General features: G+C 37.6%; 2 long non-coding RNA genes across 3 annotated transcripts; both read left to right on the plus strand.

The window, feature by feature from the left end:
* The first annotated feature begins 383 nt into the window (after positions 1 to 383).
* On the plus strand, positions 384 to 3,973 carry LOC149009395 (uncharacterized). Of its 2 annotated transcripts, none has more exons than XR_016174515.1 (3): positions 384 to 743; positions 1,649 to 1,771; positions 1,857 to 3,973. It is a non-coding gene; the product is annotated as an uncharacterized LOC149009395 (long non-coding RNA). The 2 variants fall into 2 exon arrangements; XR_016174516.1 differs by lacking the exon at positions 384 to 743 and having other exon boundaries at positions 1,300 to 1,771; positions 1,857 to 1,948; positions 2,235 to 3,973.
* A 35-nt stretch (positions 3,974 to 4,008) lies between these two features.
* On the plus strand, positions 4,009 to 6,746 carry LOC149009396 (uncharacterized). Its single transcript, XR_016174816.1, has 3 exons — positions 4,009 to 4,423; positions 4,508 to 4,610; positions 6,582 to 6,746. It is a non-coding gene; the product is annotated as an uncharacterized LOC149009396 (long non-coding RNA).
* The last annotated feature ends 3,724 nt before the right edge of the window (positions 6,747 to 10,470 follow it).

Consider the following 10,470-nt stretch of genomic DNA (forward strand, 5'->3'; position numbering starts at 1 on the left):
TTTGCTGCAAATTCGGTTCAATTCTGGTGAGCAGCAGAGGAGATTTAAATTGTGATGAAACAAGAAAGTTAGGGCTCCAAGATAATGCAGCCAGCCACAAGGATCCAAAGGGGGATTGAGTGGGATCACACTCTTCAAAAGTCCTGCTGGAACAGAACCCAATCTTCAACCAAGGCAGCAGGATCGGAACAGGCAGCATAAGTGTGCTCCGGTTCTTCTGATGAGGATCAGCAGAAGCAGTTAATGGCTTGAATGAAGAATGTCTTCTGGGCTTCAGCAACAATTGTTTGCAATGTTGCAGTCACAAGTGACAGTATGGAAGAGGTTCAGCAGGTGTGAAAGTGAAGATCAGAGAAAGGGGGGGGGCGGGCGGGTGGGCTTTTCAGTGGCTTCAGCCTCCAATCAAAGCTATTATAAGGATCTTATCACATGCCTTTCAGTGGTCTTTTCAGCTACAGTTAAAGAAACAAACATAAAGCTATTGACTGTGCTGAAGAGGGTGCCCGTCAAGGAAAAGGAAAGTGGAGAAAGTATATTTTAATATGGTGTTAGTAGATTCTCTTCAAATCATGTGGTTTTTTTGTTTCAGTTTCTGAATGGTTACTTCTTCAGATTCAGGAGAATTTTTAAATTGTAGATGGTCATTTGTGGCTAGGAGATGGAGTTTCAGTCACATTGCTCTCCTATTATTTGAAGTCTTATTAAGCATATTGAATGGCTAAGGTGTAGCATGCATCATTCAGGTAAAAATCTAATTAGTGCAATGTAAAACTTTTATCATGCCCTGCTGCGTTTTTATTTTGGTAACTCAGAATTGTGCTGTCCATGATATGAAGATGCTATTTCATTGAATTATTAAAATGTGGCCTTGAGATTTAAATATCCTTTTAGACATAGATTCTTTTTTATTATTTTTTTGTCACATGTTTGATGAACTGCATCAACTGATGGGGAGCTCTGTGCTTGGGGCAAAGTATTCAGTAGATGGTTATTCCCCCCAAATTCTAGCATCACCAATTAAGGCTTTGCAAGTTGCTTTCGGATGTTATAATGCCTTGCGTTAGCAGGTACATATAATGGCCTGTTTTACCTGTGTTATCTTGGATTCCCATAATTGTTGCCATATGTGGCTGAGCTCCTTTCTTGGATGAATTATTGAATAGATTGTTGGTACTTTGTGTGGTGAATAAGAAGTGTTTATGGTTTGTTGGAAGCTTCATTGGGTGCTTTATTACCATCAAAAGATTGACCAACAAAAGCTTTCCTCCATTTATGGTACTTTTTTTTTGGGGGGGGGTGGGGTGGAATCATTCATGGTTCTTCATATATCTCTTCAGTTGGTAAATATCCATATTTGTGTTGTTCTACTTAAATATGGATACTATAATCACATTTCTTTATCTGATTGTATTGTGCATAGGCAATATATTTTAATTGTGTAGAATTAACAATTGCTGTTTTGCATCTTTGCTTGCTATGCCACGCACTTTCGGACAACTTCTTTCTTTCCTTATCGCTCTTTTTCTTTTGATCTTTAAGAAAATATACTGCTGGGTTTTGCAATGATCCTTTTAAACCCATTTAAGTTTCTGATTTTTTGAATTTTTGTGAATTACTTCCTGCAAATTTTCCATCGGAATATTGAAAGCTGATCATAGAAATAAGAAAGGTTGTCTGTGGTTGGGGAAACTACTATCATAAATGCACTTGCAACTTGTCAATCTGTGCAAAATTAGCAGCCCTTGAAAGGAAAGATGACACCGGCAACAAGGTATTCCATACCTGCGTATTTATGTGCCTTATCTTTATTCTTTGTTTCTTGACTTCTCATACATATTCCTATCTTTCATTTCCAGTGAAGCACAAAATATGGTAGAAAGGGATTGTGATGGGTGCTCAAAGGGATCTACCTTCTCCATATGCATACTCTGGCCTTTTCCAAACTGAGGTTGGATTATCTTTATTCGATGGTTGAGCATGTCAGGTTCATTTTATATTTGGAATAATCAGTTAATTAGATATTTTACTGTCTGCATTTCTACTAGTATAAACTTCAGAAGTAGTAATGCAAGGTACAATGCTAAGGTACACAAGTATGTCTAACTGTATAAATGATGGTTTTCATGGGTAGGTCTTGTAGCTAAGTTGGGTAACCTATTCTATTAAACTAATAGGTCATTACAAATGAAACTGACCCATTGAACAAGTGAGAAAATGTTTTAACCAATGTACAGGAAATGTCCTTTTGGTGGGTGTGCCATTTTTGCAACGGTTAAGTCGCAGCATTGCAGTCATCAAGTTGGGGGTTTGAAACATGGAAACAGCCTCTGGTGAAGCAGGTGTGTGGCTACGCAGAGATGTGCTGCAGTTGAAGGGAGGACTTATTCATTTGATGGTACTATATGATTCTCTTGGGACATGTGAGATATTGAAATTTCTTAAGATCTTTGAAACAAAAGATCTTTGAAACGATTACTTTCAAGCACCTTATTAGTCACTCAAGGATTTGGATAGGTTCTTTTTTGTATGTGGATGATAATGTGGGTCCTGATGTTCTTTCCTTCAACCATAAATTCTTAGTAGGTTTGGATTGTCAACCTTTAATTATAGGTATACATAGCTTGGAAATTCCTTGTAGACTAGAGGGTTCCAGATTCTAAAGTTTCCTTGAATTGTATGTGAATGGATACCATTAGATTCATTATGGTTTTTGGAAGCTGTTAAAAATTCTGATTCATGAAATTTTGTGTTCACTACTGCTCTGCATTTCTATCATGCTCGTGAAAGCTCATTGGAGGAGTTTTGAAGTTCATCTGATGATTGGAAATTCCGGGAAACTAATATCGTGGAAGCACAAGGCAAGTTGTCGTTAATCCATGCAAAACTAGAAGTACTAGAAGGAAACATGGGCCTGGTGATAAGTTATGCATACCTACATTTTGAGGTTCTTTGTCTTTATCCTGTCTTTCTCCACTTGTAATGACAAGTTTCCATCTGTCTTTTTTAGTTGAAGCACAAAAGAATTAGACAAGAAACCGAGGATTGACGGTACTTTATGGGTTCTACCTTTTCTCTAGACTGCTTGCTCAATCTGGCCTTGTCCTGCCTTTGAGGTAATCTTAGCTGGATCTTTTGATAGTTGGTCATGGTTGGTTCATTTGGGATTTAAAATAACTAGTTACTTTGACATGCTGAGATGTCCTAATTTCTACTGCTGTAAGTTAAATCTGTGGATGAATTGTACAGTGGACATTATAGTTTTGGGCCTTGATGTTAAGTTATGTGACCTATTCCATTAAAACTAATAGTTCAATAGGGTGAAACTGTCCCAGTAAACAAGTGGGGAAACTCTTTTACCATATATATAAAATGTTGTCTTAGCTTGGTGCAACAGTTAAATTGTGCTATTGCAGTCATCTGGTTGCTGGGTTTAAAAATGGACAGGCTCTCCAAGAAGCAGGTGCGTGGCTGTGTACACAAATCTGCTACAAAGGGTGGGGGAGGACTTGTATTGTTGATGTCATGTGATCCACTATAAGCATATGAAGTGTATGCTAACACAATAGCTGAGATCTCGTAAGGGGACTACAGAAGGCGGTCATTAACAAGAGATATTTTAATCCATAACTTCACACACCTCATTTGTTACTCAAGGATGTCTAGAGAATGCTAATGGATTTCTATTTGGGCCGAAGATGATGTTATGAAATTTGATGTCCCTTCCTTTGATCAAGAATCCTTAGTAGGTTGCAAACTTGCAATAAATCCACATTTTGTTATGTGGTTTAAACCTTGGAGGCTTGAAAGGTCATAGGGTTTTAAAGTTGAAGTTTTCCTCAAATTATCAGTTAATATTTATTGCTGAATTTTCTTGTGATTCTTTGCAGCTGTTCAGTTTCAAATTTCATGAATTTTTGTGGACCCTTATGCTTATGTTCCATCAAGTTCATGAAAGCTCATTGGAGGAGGGAAGGTTACTTGATGACGCAGCATAGATATGTAATATATATATATATATATATTTGGATGAATGAAAAAAATTCATTAACCTGAGCCCCAGAAGGGAAGAGAAAAGAAAGAGAAGCTTCGGGACATGGGTAATATATTTTAGTTGTGTAGAATGGACAGCTGCCATTATTCATCGTTGCTTGCTATAAGAGACTTTCCAGACAACTTTTTTCTTGACATTTTATTTTTCTTTTGATCTTTGAGAAAATATACTGCCGATTTTGCAATGCTTCTTTTAAACCCATTTAAGATTCTGATTTTATGAACTTTTTTAATTAGTGTTCTGCAATATGAGTCATGAAAGCTCATTGTTGAATAAGAAAGGTGTCTGATGGTAGGGAGTTTCAGAACTACTCTCAAGAAAGCCTGTTCAAAGTTAGCAGCCCTAGAAAGGAAAGATGACACTAGCAACATGGTATGCATACCTGTGTATTGATGTGCCTTATCTTTATGCTTTGTTTCTTGACTTCTCATACATTTTCCAATCTTCCATTTCTAGTGAAGCACAAAATTTGGCAGGAGAGAAACAAGGGGATCGATGGTGCTCAAAGGGCTCTACCTTCTCCATACTGCTTTGCATACTCTGGCCTTAAGGTTATGAGGTTAGGTTATTGTTATTTGATGGTTGATTGAGTCAGACTCATTTTATATTTGGAATGATCAGTTAATTAGATATTTTACTGTCTGCATTTCTACTAATGTATACGTCAAAAGTTGTAATGCAAGGTACAGTGCTAAGGTATGCAAGTATGTCTAACTGTATAAAGGATTGCTATCATGCGAGGTTGGTCTTGTAGCTAAGTTTGCTCCATTAAAATTAAGTCATTACAAATGAAACTGATTTATTGGACAAGTGGGGAAAATGTTTTAACCAATGCACAAGAAATGTCCTTTGAGTCAGTGAGCATTTGTGCAACGATTAAGTTGCGGTAGTGCGATCATAAAGTTGGGGTTATGAAACATGGAAACAGCCTCCGTGAAGCAGGTGTGTGGCTATCTAGACATGTGCTGCTGTTGATGGGAGGACTGGTTCATTTGATGATACACACAATATCCAAAATCTTGTAAGGGGACTAGAGGGATTTTTATTTGCGGCAGCAGCTGCCTGCTGCTGCCGATGGCTAGGATTAAGCCACATAAGCAAAAAGAGATCACACGGTTGAAAACTATAAAAGCAAAACTTGATTTTTACATTTAAAAGTTTAAAGGTTTTCAAATTTACAAAACACATCCCTGCTTCTTGTGTTCAGGAATTCAATCTTATATTTCTTTAATGTATAACGTATGAGCGCTGGGATTCTCACATACACACAAGAACTGAACTGAACCCACTTGTATAACTAGGTTTCAGGAGCTAACCAAGATAGAGATGGTTGATAGAATCAGGAATACAATGATGGTTTTTACAACAACGTGGAAGCTGGTGGAGGTGACCGTGACCCTCATGGTGGCTTGGTGGAGGGAGAAAGCAAGTGCACGCATTGTCAGCGTAAGGATGTGTCGTACACGTTTTGGATTTTGATTTGCTAGATGGGTTTTCCTCCAGGGCAAAAGCTGCTGCTGTGGTGCATATTCTCTATCTCTATATCTATCTGAGGAGTGTTCAGCTTGGAACCCAGGTAGTCATTTTAGATTTAACATCTTTCCAAACCAATATGTTTTCCAGTTTCAGAGTTGCTTTCTTCTTTGAGTACAGCATCTCCAAGAGAAAAAACAATGGATTCTGTTTTGACGAGCGGAGAATTCGAGTCGTGAATGCTTTTAAGAACAACTGTTAATCTGCAAAAATTCTCAGCGATCCGACATCTTTGAATGGTGGAGGTGACTCAATTTTTTGTAGAGGCTCTGAGTGGTGGAAACCTCCATGGAATTCTTCGGATGGAAAACTCCCGCGCAACCGAGAAGTTCACAGTTCGTGCTTCGTAGTTCACAAATCTCAAATGTGCTTCCCAAAACCTGACAAAATTTAGACAAACTCATAAAAAGGGTTGCCTGGAAAGGTTTGCAGGTGACGGTGGTGGAATGACATGAAGATTAAGCAGATGAGTTTGGAGCGATTGGATCGAATAAAAGCAGGGATGTGTTTTGTAAATTTGAAAACCTTTAAACTATTAAATTTAAAAATCAAGTTTTGCTTTTACAGTTTTCAACCGTCTGATCTTTTTTGCTTAGGTGGCTTAATCCTAGCCATCGGCAGCAGCAGGCAGCTGCTGCCGCAAATAAAAATCCTGGACTAGAGAAGGCTTGCATGAACAAGAGATATTTTAATCCATAATTCGCACACCTTATTTGTTACTCAAGGATGTGCAGAGAATGGTTCACCGATTTCTATTTGGGCTGAAGATGATAATATGGGATTTGAGGGAATCCCTAGTAGGTTGCAAACTTGCAACAAATCTATGTTTAATTATAGGGATAAAACCTTGTAGGCTTGATTTTAGGGTTTTAAGGTTTCAAGTTTTCCAGAAATTATCAGTGAATATATACTGCTGAATTTTCTTGTGATTCTTTACAGCTGTTTAGTTTTGAATTTCATGAATTTTTGTTGACCACTTACAGTTATTTTTCATTAGGGATATGAAAGCTCATTGGAGGAGTTACAAAGGTTGCATGATGATTGGGAATTCCAGGATACTACTATCATGCAAGCACATGACAAACTGCAGCCAACCTGTTCCAAATTAGCAGACCTAGAAGGAAGTCAATAAGATAAGCAAAGCTGTGGCCCTATTTTTTTTTTTTTTTTGGGGGGGGGGGGTGACTAAATAAATTCATTACCAAAGCCCCGTAGGGGAAAAAGAAAGAACAAGGGGGTAGGTTACAGCTGACTAGGAGGCAAGAGAGGGGAGCCCTGACCCCAGGAAGCCATGAATAGAAGCAAAGCTATGATTGATGTGCCTTATCCTTTCTTTCTCCACTTTTATGATAGATTCCTATCTTTTTTTCTCAGGTGAAGCCCAAAAAACGTTGGAAGGGAATTAGAGTAGGATTAATGGTGCTCAAAGGGCTGTACACCTTGTCTGGATTACCAATGCCCCTGAGGTTATATTGTCTTGACATCTGATGGTTGGGTGAGCCAGGTTCACTTGTGATTTGAAATAATTTCATTTGCTTTGATATATCCTGCTGTCCTAGCTTTTTGTACTACAACTTCATAATTTGTAAAAGGTAATGTAGAATGGTAGGGTTATAAACTAAGTCTAACTGCATAAATTATAAAGGATGTTTTGCATTTGGGATCGATCCTGTAACTAAATTGGGCAATCTATCCAATTGAAACTAAGAGGCCAATAAGATTGAAACTGGCACAGTGAACTAGTGGGGAAGATGTTTTAACCAACTTCGCATGAAATGGCCTTCGGTGGGTGAGCCCTGTTGTGCAATGGCAATCATCAGTTTGGGTTTTGAAACATAGAGACAAGCTCTCCATGAAGCAGGTGCAAGGCTGTGTAGACATTGCTATGGTGGATGAGAGGACTTGTATCATTTTCTGATGCCATGTGAATGGCTAGAAACATATGAAATGTATGGTCAAACCGATATCAGAAGTTTCAAAAGGGAGCTAGCGCTGGCTAGCAGGAGTAAAAAATACTTGAAGATATTAGTAGGATGTCAAATTTCAACTGTATTTGTAGTCATCATTGTTTGCTTCTTTTATTGATTACTGAATTGAAATGCCCCATAAAGAGGTTGGTAAGTGTATGTACTATGTACGCACGCATTCAAACCCATAATATCTTTAATTATTTCATTGTGACTATTAAGTAAATGGCATTCTGGTAATGATAGTTTGGTATTGGAAGAATCAATTGGTATATACGTATTTGATTGGCAATAGGTATTTAATTATTCCATATTTTTCAAGCTTTGATGGCTTTGAAAGCTCACCCAAGCCACCATTGTGGTGAAATTGGAGCTCTCAAGTGTAGGGTTTTGAAATGTGTATTTGATCGTATTCTGTTAGCAAGTTTTTGAAATCTTTGTTTGTGCTATTTCATTCAAGTAATCTATTTTTATTATATATCATTTTAAGTTGTAACTGTCCTAATTAAGTTTGGACAAGGTTGAGTTTGTTGTTGCAGCTGTTGATTAATCAGGGTATTCTTCATGATTCATCACTCTTTGTCCCTTCTACTCTTTCTTGACGATTTGCATCACCATTAATAGATATGTAGAAAGTCAGATTGGCCATGGATGAAATATTCAAGGGCTATTGTCTTGTCATCAATCATTGGAAGGTATTCAATTGAATACCCCAATGATTGAAGAAAGAATGAAGATATAGGTAAATGGGGAATTTCTTCAGTCACCTCTATGGGGAATTACAACCTACTAGGGGCAAGATAGAGAGTAGACCCAGGAGGCCACAAATAGAAGCGAAGCTGTATTTGGTGTGCTGGATTCCTTTCTTTCTCCACTTGTCATGATAGATTCCTATCTTTCTTTTTCAGTGAAGCCCAAAAAATATTGGAAGGAAAATATAGGAGGATTAATTATGCTCAAAGGGCTCTATGCCTTCTTTTGTTGCTTGCTTAATATTTCCTTCTTCAGCCCCTGAGGTTATATTATCTTGATATTTGACTGTTGGCTGAGCCAGGTTCATTTGTGATTTGGAATAATTTCATTTGCTTGAATATTCTGCTATCCTAGACTCCTATAGCAACTTCATAATTTGTGAAATGCAAGGTAGAATGGTAGGGTCATAAAGTAAGTCTAATTGTAAAAGATGTTTTACATTTGGGATTGATCCTGTAATTAAATTGGGTAATCTATCAAATTGAAACTTAAGAGGCCATTAAGATTGAAACTGGCACTGTGAACTAGTGGGGGAAATGTTTTCCAGACCATGAGGTTAGATTATCATTATTTGATGGCTGAGTGAGTCAGGTTCCTTTTATGTTTAGAATGATCAGTTGATTGGGTATTTTTCTCTCTGAAGTTCTACTCATATAAACTTAAGAAGAATGCAAGGTACAATGCTAATGTATGCAAGTATGTCTAACTGTATAAAGGATGTTTTTCTTGCGGGGTTGGTCTTGTAGCTAAGTTGAATTACCTATTATTAAAACTAAAGGTCATTACAAAATAAACTAACCCATTAAACAAGTGGGGAAAATGTTTTAACCAATGCACAAGAACTGTCCTCTTGGTGGGCAAGCATTTGTGCAACAGTTAAGTTGCAGTGTTGGAATCACCAAGTTGGGGTTGGCTAACGTAGGCATGTGCTGCAGTTGATGGGAGGACATGAAGTAAACCATGAAACAGAAGATCTTTAAAACCGTCACTTTCAAACACCCTATTAGTTACTCAAGGATGTGGAAAGGTTCTTTTTATATGTGCTGCAGATGATGATGTGGGTTCTGATGTCCTTTCCTTTGACCAGGAATTCTTAGTAGGTTTTTATTGTCAACTTTTAATTATAGGTATACATAGTTTCTCTGGTTGCTTGCTTAGTATTTCCTAGTTCAGTCCCTGTGATTATATTATCTTGATATTTGACGGTTGGGTGAGCCAAGTTCATTTGTGATTTTAAATGATTTAATTTTCTTGGATATTCTGCTGTTCTAGTTTCTAGTACTGCGACTTCATAATTTGTGAAAAGCAACGTAGAATGGTAGAGTTATAAAGTGAGTCTAACTGTACACGCTGAACTAGTGTAGTGGGGAAGATGTTTTAACCAACTACACAAGAAACGCCCTTCTGGTGGATGAAGCTTTTGTGCAGTGGTTAAGTTGTGCTATTGCAATCATTAGGTTGGGGTTTTGAATCATGGGAACAGCCTCTCCATGAAGCAGGTGCAAGGCTGTGTAGACATTGCTTGGGTGGATAAGAGTACTAGTACCATTTGGTGACCAGGTGAATGGCTAGAAACATGTGAAATGTAAGGTCAAACCAGTATCAAAAGTTTTAAAAGGGAACTAGGGCTGGTTAGCGGGAAAAAAAAATCCTCAAAGATTATAGGATGTTAAATTTTTAAATGTTTCACAAACTATTGATGACTCAAGTTGGCATGGATGGTTCATATTTTTTGTGATGCTTTTGGATGCTGAAGTCCTTAAGCAAAATCCGTGAGGCTGTCTCATTTGTAGCTGCTGACATTGTGTCTATGGATGATTTGACATTCACAATTGCAAAGGATGCAAAAGCTACAAGTTATGTAATAAAATAGCCAGTTTCTGGTGATTAAAAGAATATAACCAGTGATTTATGATCTTGTCTTCAGAACCTGCTTGTAGAGCTTTTTTTCGTACTTCATTTCACGAGTTCTAGAATGGTTGCACTTTTTTTGCATAAAATGAATGGACCCAATAATATATGATTTACCTCCAGAACCTTGATGCAGAGCTGCTTTACGTGCTTCACTTAGGAGTTAAAATAAGGATGCATTTGCTTTGCATGGTATCCTAGCTCATTGTTGTACACTCTAATGCTATGGATTTTTACTTTATTTATGTAAGCTCC

This window comes from Hakea prostrata, chromosome 7 (genome assembly GCF_041222555.1).
Source record: "Hakea prostrata isolate BN-2017 chromosome 7, UWA_Hpros_2, whole genome shotgun sequence".
In the NCBI taxonomy this organism is placed as follows: Eukaryota; Viridiplantae; Streptophyta; class Magnoliopsida; order Proteales; family Proteaceae; genus Hakea; species Hakea prostrata.